This window comes from Heloderma suspectum, chromosome 3 (assembly GCF_057233095.1).
Source record: "Heloderma suspectum isolate Gila_16-S chromosome 3, 16-S_ref, whole genome shotgun sequence".
NCBI lineage: Eukaryota > Metazoa > Chordata > Lepidosauria > Squamata > Helodermatidae > Heloderma > Heloderma suspectum.
Genome location: NC_139460.1, coordinates 53,575,678 through 53,594,959, shown reverse-complemented (window position 1 = coordinate 53,594,959; position 19,282 = coordinate 53,575,678). Strand labels below are relative to the sequence as shown.

At 47.3% G+C, this 19,282-nt stretch overlaps 1 pseudogene; it reads left to right on the top strand.

Moving 5' to 3' along the window:
- The first annotated feature begins 15,311 nt into the window (after positions 1-15,311).
- On the top strand, positions 15,312-15,400 carry LOC146349687 (U5 spliceosomal RNA; annotated as a pseudogene).
- The last annotated feature ends 3,882 nt before the right edge of the window (positions 15,401-19,282 follow it).

The following is a 19,282-nucleotide window of genomic DNA, read 5'->3' as shown; positions in this document are numbered from 1 at the left end:
GCTCTGTAAGGTTAAAACCAGCACTTTCAATTTCCCCAGAAGCAAATGGGAAGGTAGTGGAATGATTTTAACACTAATATGTTCCCTACCATTAGTACAAACCAGTCACGCAGCTGCCACGTTTTGCATCAACTGAAGTTTCTGAGCAATCTTCAAAGGCAGCCCCATGTATCATGCATTGAAGTAGTCTAATCTTATTATTCCAGGGTGAAAGAAAGCACTCAGAATATGTTCAGAGACACTCTCTTCACATTGTCATCTGATTTTCAGTGCTCAGATCTGGCAGTGAAAACTGGTTCTAGGACTGTGCCTTTGACTGTGCCAAAGTAGATATTACTTTAAAGATGTAGTTAGCCCAATCTGGATTGGGGGCTCTGCGTCTGCAATTTCTGTTGCAAATAGGCATGGCGGAGAATTTCGCCACAGATCCTGGTGAGGCCAAATGCCAGTGCATTCAGCCCCCCGAAATCCATGGCGGAACGAAGCCCCCCTGCCCCCCACCCCACAAAATGGGCCCAGAACGGAGCACCTACCTGCTGCTGTCCGTGCTGCATTGCGAATGGCGGCCGCATCTGCAGCCGCCATTCACTTCTTCCATATAGCTGTGATAGGCTATGTAAATACTTACATAGACTATCATGGCTAATGCAGGGATGCCATTTGCGTCCCTGCGGAAGCCATGATAGGCTAAGTAAGTATTTACATAGCCTATCACAGCAAAACTAAGGGAACGCAAATGGCGGTGGCTATGGTGGCCGCATTCCCTTTTTTCCCTGCCGTGATAGGCTACATACATATTTACATAGCCTATCATGGCAAAACAGGGGCTCAAATGGTGTAGCAGCCGCCATTTGCGCCACTCTGTTTTGCCGTAATAGGCTACATAAATATTTACGTAGCCTATCATGGCGGGAAAAAAAGGGAACGCAAATGGCAGCCGCCATAGCCGCCGCCATTTCCGTTCGCTGTTTTTTTTTTCATGATAGGCTATGTAAATATTTATGTAGCCTATGACGGCTAAAGCGGGAACGCAAATGGCATAGGGGACATCATTTGCGTCCCTGCTTTAGCCGTGATAGGCTACATAGCCTATCACAGGCCAGCGTAGGGATGCAAATGGTGTCCCCTACACAGGATGCCATTTGCGTCCCTTCCAAGCCATGACAGGCTACGTAAGTATCTACATAGCCTATCACGGCTAATGCAGGGATGCCATTTGTGTCCCTGTCTTTTGCCACAATAGGCTACATAAATATATATGTAGCCTATCATAGCTAATGCAGATGGCCCCAGCGGAACAAGGTAAGTGTTTCATATACCCCTAGTTCAGAGTGGCTTGCATCCCTGGCCTTCGCGGCTCCGACGGTGGCTCTCTCTGCTCTGGGCTAGGTGGAGAGAGACGCTGCTCCTGCTTCTGCTGCTGCTGCTCCTCCTCCTCACCACGTCCATGAATGTCCTCTTTGCTTGTCTGTGTGCTGCCGTGGGAGAGAGTGGCCGGATGAGTGAGCAGCAATCACCTTGCTTGCCTCTGGCCTAGTGAGAGCCAATGGCTGAGCAAGGCGATGGCAGGAACTGCTGTGCTGCTGCTGCTCTTTGCCCCCATTGCCATTCAGTCACTCATACCTCCACCTCTGAGCCCAGTTCTGACCACCTTTCTATTAGGAAAGGGCAAGGCAATGGGTGGCAGTGACAAAGGCAAAGCTCTTCTTCACTAGGGATGGCGAAGAATTCCGCCAGACTCCAGTGGGGCTGGATTCTTTAGAATACAGCCCCCCGGAGTCCGTGGCGGAACAGCCTCCCCCCCCCGCCACCCCGCAGAATCCCCCCAGGACGGACCTACCTGGTGGTGGATGCGGTGGCGGTGGCGGCGGCAGCGGCTCCAGCAACTGCCGGGCTGCTGTGGCCGCAAATGGCGGCCATAATAGCAGCCGCCATTTGCGTCCCTATGCTAGCCCGTGATAGGATACATATATATTTATGTAGCCTATCACGGCTAAAGTAGGGAGGCAAATGGCATAGGGAATGCCATTTGCGTCCTTGCTTTAGCCGTGATAAGCTATGTAAATATATATGTAGCCTACCATGGGCTAGCGTAGGGATGCAAATGGCATCCCCTATGCAGGACGTCATTTGCATCCGCAGCAGCCTGGCAGCGGGTAGAGGCCCTGCTGCAGGTCAGCCCGGCTGTCGACTCTGCGGACTGGCCATTGTGTGGAGCCGGCTGGGAAGGATTCGGGGGGAGGGGGAGGAACGGATCGCCTCCCCCCATTGAGGATTTCGGGGGGAGGAATGGATTGCCTCCCCCCACCTGCGGACCCCAGCAGAACCAGGTAAGTGGGGTTTCAAACACCCTTATTTTTCACACGACACATGATTTATGGGATTCATTGTCACAGTGTGGTGGTGGCCACTTGGCTTAATGGATTAATAGGTCTCTGTTAGCCAACTTCAGAGGCCATATGCAGATGCTATGCAAAATGGTTACCAGAGGGAGCAATCCTATGGCTGCTTGACAGCAGCTAGATGGCCATAAGATGGTTCAGAAGCTGAAGCTGGTGCAGAACGCGATGGCTCGCCTGATTAAAGGCAGCCGCCGGCGAGATCACATCATTCCACTGCTGAAGGAGTTGCACTGGTTACCAGTTGTTTTCCAGGCCAAATTCAAGATGTTGGCTTTGACCTTTAAAAGCCTATATGGTTCCGGCCCAGCCTATCTTAAGGAGCACCTCCAGCAACACCGGACAAGCCACTCAACAAGATCAGCCTCGGTCGGATGGTCTTCTCTCTGTCCCATCAGCCAGGACAGCTAGGCTGGTGAGGACGAGGGAGAGTGCCTACTCTGTGGTGGCCCCCACTCTGTGGAACTCCCTCCCTAGGGAACTCCACCATGCCCCCTCTTTAATGAGCTTTCCGCCATGCACTGAAAACTTGGTTATTCAGCCAGGCATTTGGGGTGGGTTAGGGTGTTTTTAAATAAAGTTTTAATGTATAATTTTACTGGTTTAAATTGTACCATTGTACATCGCCTACAGGCCCCCAGGTACCGACCCAGCTGTGCTGCTTCCACCTGCCCCTCCCTGGAGGGGCTACATAAGCTGGCTGGCTGAGGTGGCTTGTGAGAGCCAGGGCCTGCAGGAGAAGCTGCCACCACCGGGGAAGAGGCGCATGCGGCCGCCATTCGCAAGTCAGCGCGGACGGCAGCAGGTAGGTGCTCTGTTCCGGGCCCATTTCGTGGGGTTGGGGGTGGAGTGGCTTCATTCTGCCACGGATTTCAGGGGCATTCGATTTCAGGCATTCAGCCTCATCGAGATCCATGGCGGAATTCTCTGACATCCCTAATGAGAAGGGCTGCTGCCCAGTCAGCTGCTGGCATATTGTGACTGATATTCAGGCAGCAACTATGCTACACTAGTACTCACAATTACCAACATTCCTTAAGATAGTTTTCACATATCCTTAGGTAACACTGAATTCCAGCTAAAGCCAAATTTAAAATCAGATTTGTGCTTGAGTGAAAGATCTAAAGACTTTTGAACGAAGTTTTGATCAAACCAGTAAAATTTCACTTTGTACTTTAAAGCTGTTATTCCTTTTTCATGATGTATGAATTACATGATGTATGGATAAGCCATTATTAATTTCTCTCAAATGTGGTGTTATATACAATGTGATTGGATGATTAGGTCACATGATCCTGGGGAAAATTGTCTGGTACCATTTTAGATTAACTTTTCAATTAAAATTCAAATTATGAAGTGATTTAAATGAAGCAACATTCTTCAAGTGATTTTTTTTGAAGATGAAGTTTTCTCCAAAGATGCACATTTGAATATCAAAGACAATTACTACTAAAATGTAATTCATTAATTTCAAAATGATTATTTCCTTCAGCTATAATTTTACTTTAGAAAAAATATTACTCTTCATTAAGAAATAGAGCTCAAACAGCATCACTGCACTCACTCCATATTTATAATTCCCTCACTGCCCAAATGATATTACCTAATAATTAAAAAAAGGAGAAGGCTTCTTTTTAATAAATCAAACTCTTCATTAGCACATATTTTAAAAGGTGCAAAACTCTTTCAAGTTGATCTTTCTGGATAATTAGGAGGATTTTATTGCTTTCTTGGTGCAATTCTTTGTAAAAGTATATACTCTGAAGTCTTCTGTTTTGAAAACTTCCTTGACACATGCATCATTATTCTCCAGTTGTTAAAGAAAAAGAACATGGGCACACATCTTTTTTTTTTAAAGTTATATAGCTTTAATAATATTTCATATATTGTATATTTGGGAATGGAATATGGATAGGGTGCGAGTGAGTATAACTCTGATATATAACTTTGACAATTTCTGCCAGACAACTATATGTGTTCAAGATAGCTAAACCCATCTTGCAAAAAAGAAAAGAAAAGTGGATTGCAATATGGAAGCATATAGAAGGGTAATTCAAGCTCTATGGTTGATTCATCACCTCCCTGCCTATTGCCTGAGATGGTTAGAATGGATGCCAATCAATTGTCAATGAGTTGCTGGTAGGGATGTATGAAAGTCACTTTCCTTTTCGAAGGGTGACATTCATGGTGGGGGGGAGGTGCTCTGTCCCTCCCCCCAAAATTCTGGCCGGGGGGGGAGGCGCTCCATCCCTCCCCTTGAAATTCTGGCCTGGGGGGGAGGCGCTCCGTCCCTCCCCCCCAAATCCTGGCCAGCTGGCTCCGCTCCGCAGGGATTCTGTGGAGCCGCCAGCTGGCTCCGCCAGCGGCCGGACATAGGGCCACTGGCTAGCAGGGATGTAAATGGCAGCGGCCATAGCCGCCGCCGTATGCGTCCCTGCAGTCAGCCGTGATAGGCTACGTAAATGTTTACGTAGCCTGTCACGGCTGATTTAAAAGAAAAAAAACGCGCATACGCAAATGGCGGCACCCATGGGTGCCGCCATTTGCGTTCCTTATTTTGGCACGTCTTAGTCTACATGAACTTTTACGTAGACTAAGACGGCAAAAATAAGGGGAACACAAATAGTGGCGCATCTATGCTATTTGCGTTCCCCTTATTTTTGCCGTCTTAGTCTACATAAACGTTTACGTAGACTAAAACGTGCCAAAATAAGGAATGCAAATGGCAGCGCCCATGGGCGCCGCCATTTGCGTACACACGTTTTTTTTCTTTTAAATCAGCCCTGATAGGCTACGTAAACATCTACGTAGCCTATCACGGTGTTTGTTAAAAATCTAGCCGTGATAGGCTACATAAATCTTTACATAGCCTATCACGTTTTTGTTTTTTACTGGAAATGGCAGCGGCGGCAGCCGGTCAGAAGACCAGCCACCGCAGCCACTGCTGCCGAACCGCCGCCACCAGGAAGATCTGCCCAAGGTAAGTCCCGTCCCGGGGGGGGCGGGGGGAGCAGACCGTTCCGCCACCGATTTCGGGTGGCTGAATGCGCTGGCATTCGCCCTCCCCGAGATCCATGGCGGAATTCTCTGACATCCCTAGTTGCTGGTTAATTTTCTATTCAGGCCCTCTAAAACCTGAATTTTCTCCAGCTTTTATGTGAAAACTAGCAAATTATGAAATTTGCTAGTTTTCACATAAAAAGAAGAAAATGGGCTGATTCTTGGGACCACAATCAACCTGTCAATTTGTATACAGTTGTCTCCATTTATTTATTTATTTATTTATTTATTTATTGCCCATCTGCCTGGTCACCCAGCCACTCTGGGCGATGTACAACATATAATACAATAGTTTAAAACAATAAAATTCTACAATAAAAACATTTTCTAAAATACCCTAACCCATCCCAAATGCCTGCCTGAACAACCACGTTTTTAATGCAGGGCGGAAGCTTGTTAAAGAGGGGGCATGATGGAGTTCCTAAGGGAGGGAGCTCCACAGAGTAGGGGCCACCATAGAAAAGGCCCTCTCCCTTGTCCCCACCAATCTAGCTATCCTGGCTGATGGGACAGAGAGTAGGCCATCCGAGGCTGATCTTGTTAAGCGGCCTGTCTGGTGTTGCTGGAGGCGCTCCTTAAGATAGTCTGGGCTGGAACCATATAGGGTTTAAAGGTCAAAACCAACACCTTGAATTTGGCCCGGAAAACAACTGGTAACCAGTGCAACTCCTTCAGCACTGGAGTGATGTGATCTCGCCGGCGGCTGCCTTTAATCAGGTGAGCCGCCATGTTCTGTACCAGCTGCAGCTTCCGAACTGTCTTCAAGGGTAACCCCATGTAGAGCGCATTACTGTAGTCTAAACGAGAGGAGACCAGGGCATGTACTACCGATGGGAGCAGATGGTTGGGAAGGAAGGGGCACAGCTTCCGTATCAGATAGAGTTGGTACAGTGCTGTCCAGCTCAGAGCTGACACCTGAGCCTCCATGGACAGCTGGGAGTCCAAAATGACCCCCAGGCTGCAGACCTGGTCTTTCAAGGGTAGCCGTACCCCATTCAACACCAGGTCAACATCCCCCAGCCTCCTCTTGTCTCCCACCAAAAGTACCTCTGTCTGACTCTTGTCAGGGTTCAGCTTATTCAGCTTCAGCCCCATCCAGCCACTCGCCGTCTCCAGACATTTGGACAGGGATTCTACGGCCAACCTTGGTGAAGATTTAAACGAGAGGTAGAGCTGCATGTTATCCTCATACTGATGACACCGCACCCCAAACCTCCTGATGATAGCCCCCCAGCGGCTTCACATAGATGTTAAATAGCATCAGGGAGAGGATGGAACCCTGTGGCACCCCACAAGTGAGTGGCCACGGGTCCGAAACCTCCTCTCCCAGTGCTACCCTCTGGTACCTGCTGGAGAGGAAGGACCGGAACCACCACAATATGGTGTCTCCAATGCCCAACCCCTCCAGGCGGTCCAGGAGGATACCGTGGTCAACGGTATCAAAAGCTGCTGAGAGGTCGAGGAGAACAAGGAAGGAGCATTCACCCCTATCCAGAGCCCTCCTCATATCATCTACCAAGGTGACCAAGGCCATTTCTGTCCCATGCCCAAGCCTGAAGCCCAACTGAAATGGGTCTAGATAATCAGTTTCTTCCAAGGATGCCTTCAACTGCATCGCCATCTGCAAGGCTCTATCACCTTGCCCAAAAATGGCAGATTTGAGACTGGGCAAAAGTTGTTCAGAACTTGGGGATCCAAGGAGGGCTTCTTTAAGAGCAGTCTTATCACTGCCTCCTTGAGGGCTGATGGCATTACTCCCTCCTCAAGGGAGGCATTCACCACCGCCCTGATCCCATCACCCAGTCTCTCTCTGCAGCCCATAATGAGCCAAGATGGGCAAGGATCAAGTAAGCAGGTGGTTGGCCTTACAGATCAAAGCACCCTGTCCACTTTATCAGAAGGAAGAAGCTGGAACCGATCCCACAAAACCCGTTTGCCACAGGCCGCCTCTTGCTCACTAACTGTATCCACAGCATGTGGAGTAACACTCCTTATCCAATCAATTTTATCTGCAAAGTGCCTTTCCAAGGCCTCACAGGAGGCCTTAGAATGCTCCAGTGGTTCCAGAGCCACAGGACCAACCAGGCTCCGGACCACTTGGAACAGCCTCCTGGGACAGCACTCTGCAGACATGATGGAGGCAGCATAATATTCCTTTTTTGCTGCCTTCACCACCACGTGACAGGCTGAAGATACAGCTCTAGCCCATGTCTGATCATCTTTGGAGCGAGACTTCTGCCACCGGCGCTCTAGCCGTCTCACCTCCTGTTTCAGAGCTTGTAACTGCGGATTGAACCATGGTGCAGTCCGAGCCCCGTTCAGGGGGAGAGGGTGTTTCGGAGCTACTTGATCTAATGCCCCAGTGATTGCAGCATTCCAGCCACCCACCAGGGTCTCGTCTGGGTGGGCGTTTGCGTGCTCCAGAGAATCCCCAAGCGCATTCAGGAATCCATTCGGATCCATAAGATGCCTGGGGCAGACCATTTTAATGGGTCCTCCACCCCTGCAGAGGGGTTGTGGAACCAAGAAGTCTAACATCACCAGATAGTGATCTGACCATGACAAGGGGGTGGTGGATATACCCCCGACTTCCATATCACCCCCCGCATCTCCAGAAACAAACACAAGGTCTAGTGCTATTTGCGTTGCCCTTATTTTCGCCGTAGTCTACGTAAATCTTTACGTAGACTACAGCGACCAAATAAGGAATGCAAATAGCGGCTCCCTATGGGGGCCGCCATTTGCGTACGCGCTTTTTTTTTTTTTTTAAAGTCACCCGTGATAGGCTACATGACGATTAATGTACCCTATCACGGCTGACTTTGCAGATCTAGCCGTGATAGGCTACGTAAATCGTTACGTAGCCTATCACGGGGTGTTCTTTTTTTTTTTTACTTTTCTGTTGAAGTTCGCGGCCGGGGAGACGGGGCGCTTCTCCCCGGCCTGAATTTCGGCTAGGGGCGAGGCGGGAAACCTCCCCCCTGGCCTGAATTTCAGCCGGGCGAGGCGGGAAGACACCCCCCGCTCACATGATCTTCGGGGGGAGAAGCGAAGCGCCTCCCCCCTACCGCAAAAAAATCTGCGGGACAAGGTAAGTCCCTTTCGTACATCCCTAGCTGCTGTGCATATGAAAATCCAGCTAGACACATGGCCGCAAGAGTTGGAGCAGCAGCCTCGGCCAGCCAGGTCTCCGTAATACATGCCAGGTCTGCACTTTTGTCCAGGATCATGTCATGGATGAGGGAGGTTTTCTGGGTAACGGACCTGGCACTGCAGAGCAGCAAACAAAGGCCAGAAGATGGAGTCATGCCTCCCCCAGCCATCTTCTGGCTCTGGACAGGCCCGGAGTAGGGGACAGATACTACACATCTCTCCCTAGTTCCCCTTACCTGGCATGGCCTGCCCCTAGTGCTCCACCAGCACCTGCCGCCCAGCCTCGGTATGTTTTGGCCCCCAACACTCCCCCAACTGCCTCCATCAGGTGGACACATGTCCCCTCTCTCCCGCCTATCAGGCAGGCTACCCACCCCTAAAAACACAATAGAATCCCCCAGAAATTAAACAACAGCTAAAAAATCCCCTTAAAAATAATGCCAGGCAGAAGTCCGCAGGGAAGGCCTGGTGGTGGCGGTGGTGGTGGTGGCGGTGGTGGTGGCGGCGGCGGCAGCAGCTGCAGCAGCAGCAGCGGCGGCGGCGGCGGCGGCGGCGGCAGCAGCAGCAGCAGCAGCAGCAGCAGCAGCAGCAGCAGCAGCAGCAGCTCTTCCCCGGTGGTGGCAGCTTCTCCTGCAGGCCCTGACTCTCACAGGCCGCCTCAGCCAGCCAGCTTATGTAGCCCCTCCAGGGAGGGGCAGGTGGAAGCAGCACAGCTGGCTCGGTACCTGGGGGCCTGGTCCTGCAGGGACTGGCTGTCTGCCAGGCAGAAGTCCGCAGGGAAGGCCTGGTGTTGGTGGTGGCAGCAGCAGCAGCAGGCCCAGCAGCAGCAGGCACGCCTCTTCCTCAGTGGTGGTGGCTTCTCCTGCACGCCTTGGCTCTCCTACAATGGAATCTCAAAGAGAGGCAGACCACCCAGAGGAAAAGACGGGGACCAAGTTCTGCTCCTACTGTGACAGTATGCCCAACTATTGCTCAAGGCAGCCTCCAGTGAAGCCAGGAAGCATGGAAACTACACTTCCTATGCTTCCTGGTGACCACAACATCCAGACTTTTGATACTGAAGCCTAACATCGCTGCAACCCCTCACCGCTCCTGCCCTACATGCCAAGGTGAGTTTTGGAAAGAGTGCAGCACAGAGGGCTTGCAGCATGGGTTGTGCTGCGAAAACTATCTGGCCCAATCTAGACTGTATATAAGCCAAGTTAATTCGGGCCCAAGTAGAATCAAGCCCAATTGAAGTGGTTTCAGTTCAGCTTATTCCAAACTAGAGCAGGAGGAACTTAGCATCAAGGCTTTCTGACCACTGCAATGAAAAGGAACACAGTCTGTGTCCTGAAAGATGTGTGCATAAAACATTGCATACATTTTAATAGACAGATTTATACATTGTTAATAGAAAACATGTTTTATCCCAAACCCTGAACATTTGTAAACATTAATCTGCAGATAATACAAAACAAAGGACTTAGTTGGTCCACCAGTTTAGAATATGATGATCCTAACCAAAACTGGGGATATGTTCTATCCTTAAAGAAGAGGTAGGTAACACTTAGCTGAGGGGCTGCATGCAGTCCCCCTGACTGGTTTTGCTTCCAGGTTTCACTCCTGGCCACCCCAGGAGCATGATTTTGCTTCCCAAAATGGCACACACTCCCCATGCACCTTGGTTTAAAGGAAAATCACCCCTTCTTTGCCACTGCCATGCCATCAAATTTTAGTGGCAAAATCAGCAGTGTGGTGGTGGCAATTGTGGTGGTGATGGGCAGGGTGCGGTCCTCATTGAATTCTAGGGCAGAAATTGGCCCCCGGACCAGGGGAAGGCACCCAGCCCCACCCTTCAGGGTTTAACATTGCTCTAAAGAAAAGTGGTTTTGCTGAGTTAACATTATTTTAACTTGAGACAGGCTGCTATTGAAGTTCATTCACCCATTGCTTATTCTGTTTCCCCACGTTAAGTAGTAAAAACAATGCTGTGCCATTCCAATGAGTATGCCTGACTCTGCCTTTTCATAGCTGACAATGACAACTATGGCTTGTATCCCAAGCTAAGTTAAGTTGAGGGAGTTCACTTGCAACTACCCACACATAGTTCACTCACAACTACCCACATGTAGCCTTGGATCTTAAGGGCACAGTCCTAGGTGGATAGGCGGCCACCTCCAAACTCGGAGGTGACTGCTTATCCAATAGAGGGCAGGAGAAGCACAAAGGGGATCATTCCCTCTGCGCTTCTCCTGCCCTGCATTTGCGGTTAGACAGCTGTCTAGCCACGGGAAGGTGGAGCAGGGGAGGAGGCTGCCGGACGACACATAGGATGTGCTGTACCGGCATTTCTGCCATCCCCACCCCAAAACACCCCCCGAAATGCCCCATTTTGGCCACTCCACACTCCTCTTCCAGGCGTTCCACTGTGCCTGTGAGGCAGCACAAAAAGCGGGGGGAAGGTCAGTTCTCTGGGAACTGACCTCAGAGCGCAGGCTTTGAGGTCAGTTCCCAGGAAACCACATATCCTATGGCTGTCTAGCCACTGACTAGTGGCCATAGGATTGCTCCTTCTGATGAGTTAACCTGAGGAGGTTAATTGAAGGAAAGTTTCTTGTGCCCTTCTCCTCCCCGCATCCATCTGCCCATACCCCAAGCCTCCCTAGAAGGTAATGGGGTGTGTGCTCTTAATTAGGCAGAGGTCTGGAGTGGATTTAGGGAGGCTGAGGTGATAGCAGAGGGAGGAGGGGACAAGGGACTTTCCTTCCATCATCTTCTCAGGTTAACTTATCTTAGGATCCAAGGCTATATTTGGGTAGTTGCAAGTCATCTCGAGCTTCGTAGCTTCATTTTAGAAAATTAGCAGTACATATTATTTTACATACCTCTATTGTTGTAAATTCCAGACTTTAATGAATGGCCTGTGCACAATTTAAAATTCCAGAAAGTTACCCTCTCTCTCTCTACTAAATTTAAATTATATGCCCTTTTAGTAAGATATATTTTGCATAATTAACAAAAATACTTAGAGTGTAGTACAAGAACCCAGGAGCTTAAGTAATGTGAAAGATAGAAAGACTAACAACAGAGTATTAAAAATAGATCTTAAGCTAAACGTTTCAGCTTCCAGCCTTCCACCCTCATCAGTAGCTACGCTTGATGAGGGCAGAAGCCAAAATGTTTAGCTTGAAATATATTTGTAATGCTCTGTTGTTAGTCTTTCTGTTTCTTATACATTTGACCTTAAGACTGACAGTGGATCCACAGCCTCCTTGTTGCTTTGCTCTTGTGCCACCTTACACCTCTCTCTCTCTCTCTCTCTCTCCACACACACACACACACACACACTGCAAGAGAACTCAGATTGTTAATTTTAACCTAACATGTGGCTATGATTTTTAGTCCACGTTTAAAATATGGAAGATATTGATGCAGTCAGCTATTGATGCAGTCTCCACAGAAAAAAGCACAACACAGCATGGGTACAAAGCTTGAACTCACCCTGAACTTCCTATTAACAGGACTTGGTTGTACTTTGGAGATTATTATCTCATCCAACCCCCTGCTCCATGTAGGCTTTGCAATGCAGGACACAGCTACAGCATCCCTGACAGATGGCTATCCAGCCTCTGCTTAAATGCTTGCAAGGAAGGAGAACCTACCGCTAGAGATGGTTAAATCCATTCCATCCATGTTTCATGGCTTGTCAGGCATCTTCCGTTTTGTCGTCTGCTCACTGATGGAATCAGATATTTTGTACAAGAATTTCATTCATTAGCAAATTTAGGTATTTGTTTGTTTATTTATTTAAAATATTTGTATCCGGCACTGTACAGTACAAATGCTGCTTATATACTACACATATGCATCTGTACTAATGTGCACTTGTTCCAATGTGCATTAGTGCAAAGGCACACTTGCACAAGCACTCATTTGCATGAATCAACCCCCCCCCCCAGTAAAAATAACTGGTCCGCAAGTCTGCAGACTCCACATGACTCAGAAAAAGCAAGTCCACTATGGAATCCGCAGATCAGATTCACAGAAATCTGATCTCATTTGAATCTGTTGGGGATTTCTCTGACATCCCTACAGTCACCACTTCCCAAGGTAGCCTGCTGCACTGCCAAACAGCTCTCACCGTTACGATGTTTCTCTTAATATGTAATACTGTTCGGATGTTTCCCTGTGTCCCTACAATTTCACCATTGGTTCTTGGCTTGCCTTCTGGAGTGACAGAAAGCAACTTTTCTCCATCTTCTGCATGACAGCCTTTTAGATATTTGAAGGCTGCTTTCATGTCTACCCTTAATTGTCTCTTCTTTGGGTTAAACATATTTAGCACCTCCCACCATCTCTGAACATGCTTCTGTTTGGCAATGTCCTTCTTAAAATGTGGCATCCAGAATTGGATACAGTACTCCAAATGCAGCCTGACTAACACAGAATAGACTGTAACTATCACTTCCCATGACCTGGAAACTGCTTCATAGTAGGGCTGTGCACTGCTTTGGTCCGAGGCCCAAATAATGAGTCAAAGTGGGCTGCTTTGGAGGTGCCTCTGTGTGATCGAAGTGGAGCAGAATAGCAACGAGGTGCCCCAAAACGAAGTGGCTTGTATACAAAGCTCCTCTTCCGACTTGGTGATTCGTTCTGAGCAATCCAGATAGCCTGGAACCAAAGCAATCAACTTGAGAAAGTTCAGCCAGGGGTTGAGGAGGAGGGAGGGGGGAAAAGAGGAGGAGGGGGAGGGAGGGAGCTTTGGCAAACGGATACTCTAGTTGCCAAATCAGGGCTGAACATAATCCAGCAATCTCCAATCAGTGATCGTGGTGGAGGAGTGGGGGAGACTAAATAACTGGAGAAAAACAGCTGCATTTCAGAGACAGAGATCATTCTGGTGGGGTTACTTAGGGATATGAGAACCCACACCATCTGGGTTCTCCAGACGTCCATGTCCCCAGCCCCTGCACCACTCGCTGACCCCCCACCTCTGCTGTGATCGCCATGTTTTTTAAAAAAACATGGTGATTGGAAGTCTATATGCACATAGACTTACATGCAAAAAGCACTATGCATCTTGTGTATATGGGCAATTCACAGCACTTTTTGTGTATAAGTCTATGTGTGCACAGAGTTATATGAAAAAAGCCCTGGAAATCACCCTGGCAGGAGGAGGAGGAGGCATGGCGCATGCCCCTGCTGCTAGCTAGCTGTGTCCTCTTCACGAGCGGGAGACAGCTAGCAGTCCTTGGGGGTGTTTCCACCAGTGATTTACCCCCTCAATCGACAAGGCACAGCATGATCTCGAGGCTCCAATTCTCCTTTGTTTGCTTTATTGCCTTAGGAAGAAACTTCAACGCTTCGTTATAGAGATCCTGCAGGTTAAAATGCAGGCTGATTTCTGTCTTTGTGTTTACTGGTCTCTTTCCCACAACAAACCTATTAGTGTCTCCTCTGAAGTAACTCCCATTGTGGTCAATGAGGCTTGTCCTCTTAATGCCCACAGAACTTACATAGAACCCGCTCAACTGACAAGGCACAGAACGATCTCGAGGCTCCAATTCTCCTTTGTTTGGTTTATTGCCTTAGGAAGAAACTTTAACCCTTTGTGATAGAGATCCTGTGGATTAAAATGGAGGCTGGTTTCCATCTTTGTATCTACTGCTCACTTTCCCACAACAAACTCATTAGTGTCTCCTCAGAAGTAACTGTCATTGTGTTCAATGAGGCTTGCCCTCTGACTGCCCACAGAATTTACAGAGATCCCACTCAATTGGCATGACACGGTTTAAAGCCCAAATGCCTTAAGTGCAGTAAAGCGTGATCTCAAGTCTCCGATTCTCCTTTGTTTAGTTTATTGTATTAGGAAGAAACAACTTATACTCTTCATTATAGAGATCCTGTGAGTTAAAATGGGGTCTGGTTTCCATCTTTGTGTTTACTGCTCTCTTTCCCAGCACAAATATATGTGTGTATACTTGGAAGGAGCTCCCATTGTGGTCACTGAGGCCTGCTCCTGAAATGCAGGTGCATGCATCTGGACTTCCAGGGGAAAGGCGAAAGGGAGAGGTAGAGGGGGGAAGCCTCTCTATTGGTTGAGCACCCACTGTCAGTCAGATGACATTCACTCCAGCCCCCACCCCCACCAGGAAGTACGCTCTGTGAAGCAATTTTTACTGCTCCGGGGAACCTGCTTGTGGAGCCCTGCATGGACCACATCACAGCAAAGCCGATTCCCTTAAAGAAATCTGGTGCTCCTCCATTAGCTTCTCCCTCCATTGTCATGGAAACATGGCCACAGACAGCCAAGCAGGCAGGAGGAGGTGGTGGTGCAGGGCAGAGAGGTACCGCTCTTTGCTTTGAGAGTTTCTGTGGGAAAAATCAAATTTCAGCTGCACCTAGCACAAAAAGTAGTGAGCCAAACTGTCTGAAATTTGGCTGGTGGGATCCCTCCCATGTCAGCAGAGAGGATCCCAAGTTTAATGTATTTGCCATGAAAACTGAAAAAGTTATGGCCATTTGTGTTTTCCCATGCAAGTCAATAGGAAAATGCCCAAACCAAGTGGTCTGGATATCCGAATCTCACTTCTGATCCAGAATTGAGTCAAAGTGGAGGGGTATAAATTGGTCCAAGTTGAATTGGGGCTGATTTGGAGGGACTGAAGTGGCATCCGAACCAAAGCGGGGGAGTGTCTGTGCACAGCCCTACTAAATATACACTGGTTTCTCTTCAGATCGCATAAATCTTTCGCCTTTTACTAAAGATTTCCGTGGAGAGAAACATTTATTTTGGCTACAGAATCAGACTCAAAGAGTGCTTATCAATGGGACCTTCTCAAACTGGGGAGAGGTAACGAGCGGGGTACCGCAGGGCTCAGTCCTGGGCCCAGTGCTCTTCAACATTTTTATTAATGACTTGGAGGAGGTGCAGGGAATGCTGATCAAAGTTGCAGATGACACAAAATTGGGCGGGATAGCTAATACTTTGGAAGACAGAAACAAAATTCAAAGTGATCTGGATAGACTGGAGCACTGGGCAGAAAATGACAGAATGACATTTAATAGGGATAAATGCCAAGTTCTGCACCTAGGAAAAAGAAACCAAATGCACAGTTACAAGATGGGGGATACGTGGCTCAACCACACTACAAGCGAGAAGGATCTTGGAATTGTTGTCGATCACAAGCTGAATATGAGCCAACAATGTGATGTGGCTGCAAAAAAGGCAAATGCTATTTTGGGCTGCATTAATAGAAGCATAGCTTCCACATCCCGGGAAGTACTAGTTCTCCTCTACTTAGCACTGGTTGGGCCTCATCAGGAGTACTGTGTCCAGTTCTGGGCACCACACTTTAAGAAGGATGCAAACAAACTGGAGAGGGTTCAGAGGAGGGCAACAAAGATGATCAGGGGACTGGAAACAAAGCCCTATGAAGAGAGACTGAAAGAACTGGGCATGTTTAGCCTTGAGAAGAGAAGACTGAGGGGAGATATGATAGCACTCTTCAAGTACTTGAAAGGTTGTCACAGAGAAGAAGGCCAGGATCTCTTCTTGATCATCCCAGAGTGCAGGACACGGAAGAATGGGCTCAAGTGACAGGAAGCCAGATTCTGGCTGAACATCAGGAAAAGCTTCCTGACTGTGAGAGCGATACGACAATGGACCCAATGACCTAGGGAGGTGGTAGTCTCTCCCACGCTGGAGGCATTCAAAATGAGGCTGGACAGCCACCTGTCAGGGATGCTCTGACTTGGATTCCTGCATTGAGTCGGGGTTGGACTCAATGGCATTGTAGGCCCCTTCCAACCCCACTTTTCTACTATTCTACTATTCACATAGCTAGAAGCCCCAGCCAATCAGAACTGAATTTAGCTGTGCAGGCCCCATGTATCAATATTCAAAGTAATTGTCTTTCTCTCTCCCCCTTCAGAATGTCACTAAACAACTACTACACAGGACTTTGACAGTAACAAAACAAGGGCTCAGGCTAGGGATGTAGCAGTAATCTGAGAGCGGGTGGAGTTCAGTGGACTCTCCCCTGCTTGGCTTCCCGGACTCCTGTCCGCAGACTGTTGCCACTTACCCTCCATGTTTGGCTCCCTGGTCTAGCTGGCAGGCAATCCATGGGCAAGTGGCATGTGACCGCCCAGCTCCTCAGCAAACAAACTGCAACTTTGCATAAAACTGGAGGGTCATTGTTTTAAGTATGTGGCCATTTATGCAAGATTACAGGTGTGAATAGACCATTCATTCATTCATTCATTCATTTATTAAATTTATTAATCGCCCATCTGGCTGGTCACCCAGCCACTCTGGGTGATGTACAACAACAAAACAGTTAAAACAATAAAATTCTACATTAAAAACATCATAAAAATACCCGATTTCTTGTGACAAATTGTTCCTTCTCCTGTCTAGATTTCTGGATGGGACTGTTGCTTTTAGTGGTTAGCTATGCTTCCCAGGGCCAATTATTCTTCCCAGGGCCAATTATCCACTTGAGAAGCTAGTAGATAGCCTCTGGCAAGATCTCAAGGTTAGCCCAAATAGCTGGGATGGAGTTATCTATGCTGGGTTACTGCCAAGCATTCTTGTAGTCATTGGACTAGCTCCAGAATAGGGGTGGGACCGTGGGATGAATATGATCATAATGGTATATATGAATCTCTGAGATACTCCCAGGGGATGATCTCAATGCAGGCCAATCTGGAAAGGTGCTGTGTTGCAGGCTAGTAGTATTGGTGTCACATCCATTGCCATATTTTGATGCGATTCCCCTATCAACTGTAGGGACATAAGCTTATAATCTTGATCTATAGTGTTCTGCTTTCTTCTGCTTGTTAATTTGCTCCTGCAGTCGAAGTCCATGCATTTCAGAGAGTCTGCAGTCGAAGTCCATGCATTTCAGAGCTTGCAATGTGATCCATGGAACAAAAAGAATTCATTCGACAGCATACATACATTTGAAAGATGTGCATGAAAATTGTGTAGTTCTGAAAAAATGTGCATAAATATGCTTTAAGCAATTGGAGAAGAATGCATATATTTCAAAGAGATGCACAACTGATGCCTACATCTGTAAAAATGTGAATGAAAATATGCACAACGGTTCATGTAAAAAGAAAAAAGAACTACACTCGCAATCTGATAAGGACTCAAGTCAGAACAAGCTTCGGGATGGAATTTGGAGAACGTCGGTGAACTTCAGTTTTGCTGATTTGCGCATCACTAAGTGGCAGAGAGTTCCTTAGGCCCAGAAATATAAGCATTTGCTAAAAATAAGAAACTCCATATTGCCCAGTGAAGGAACAGTTTCCCACAAGGTGAAGGCAGTTCTGGGGAGAAGAAATCCTCTATAAGCAGCATCCCACAAAATGTCACCTTCCAGATGGTTTAAACTACAGCTCCCATCACCCCTGGGCATTGGCCATGTTGGATTGGACTGATGGGAATTGTAGTCAAAGACATCTGGAGGGCATCATGTTAAAGAAGGCTGTTGTTTACATTTGAAATATATTTGGTTAGAGAACATGAACAGGCTGTTAATTTCCAACATAAATGTAGAAACTTTTGCAAAAGAAGGGACAATTCTCCAATGTTCCTCCATCTAACTGCCAAGCATAGATGTAAGTTAGAGATCTGAGGTAGCACAGATAAAGAAGCTAAGGTACATTCATTGCTGTAATGGAGAAATGGCAGAAATAAATGTTCCCTTTTAAATTTCAGCACCTTGACATGTCACTAACTACACAGAATACAGGCATTGAAAGCAAGCTTTTAGAAATGGCATTAGATGGATTAAGCTCTTCCTAGTTTAAACTATAATAACATTGCAACTTCCAAATAAGACTGATATTTATTCATCCGGCCAGCCACCTTGTGAGGGTACCAGGCTAAAAAAATAAAATTCCACAAAACAACTGAGGGTTGTCTATGGCTAAATGTGAAGTCTATGGTAGCATGCACCATACTAGTTTTTTTCTTCTAGATGGTTCTACAGATCACACTGTATTCTGATATTTTATTTAAAAGAAGGAAGGGGAAAAAACAAACAGAAAATTAGTATTAGTATTTTGTCAAAATTTACCCTGACATTAGCAAATTGTTACACTGTGTTTTTTTTTTTAAAAAAAGGTCAGTAGAAACATTGCTCCGCCTAGTCCTACTATTTAGGAGACTTTTAATTTGTAGAAAAGCTCAGCTTCAGGTTTTCTGCAATTTAGAGCCAAGACTGAAAGAATACAATCATATGCTCGCTGCTAATATCCTGCAGCTGAAATGATATACTAAGCTGGTCAGCTTGTATCAAGAAATAAAATACACACACATCATCCTTAGGACAGACTCATTCTGCTAGAAGATCAAGACAGCAGGCAAAAATGTTAGGTTAACCACAGGTTTTGTCAACTGGGAGAGATGCTCAGAGTACTTTCCGATGCAAAGCTGGTCCTAGGCTCCAGTTTGACTCAACACTAGTGGAGGTGAGGAATGGAAGCTGGATAGGAACAATTTGCTTTTAATTCATTTCCAGCAGATGTATTGTGTTATCAGGGTAAGCCAGAGACATTCTGATCACATCAGAGTTACCTGCAACTGATCTGCAGCACACAGAATGGGTCAGTTGGCATTTGGAAAGGGAAAACCATTGGAAGGAATCACCTGACTGGCTGACAGAATCCTAACT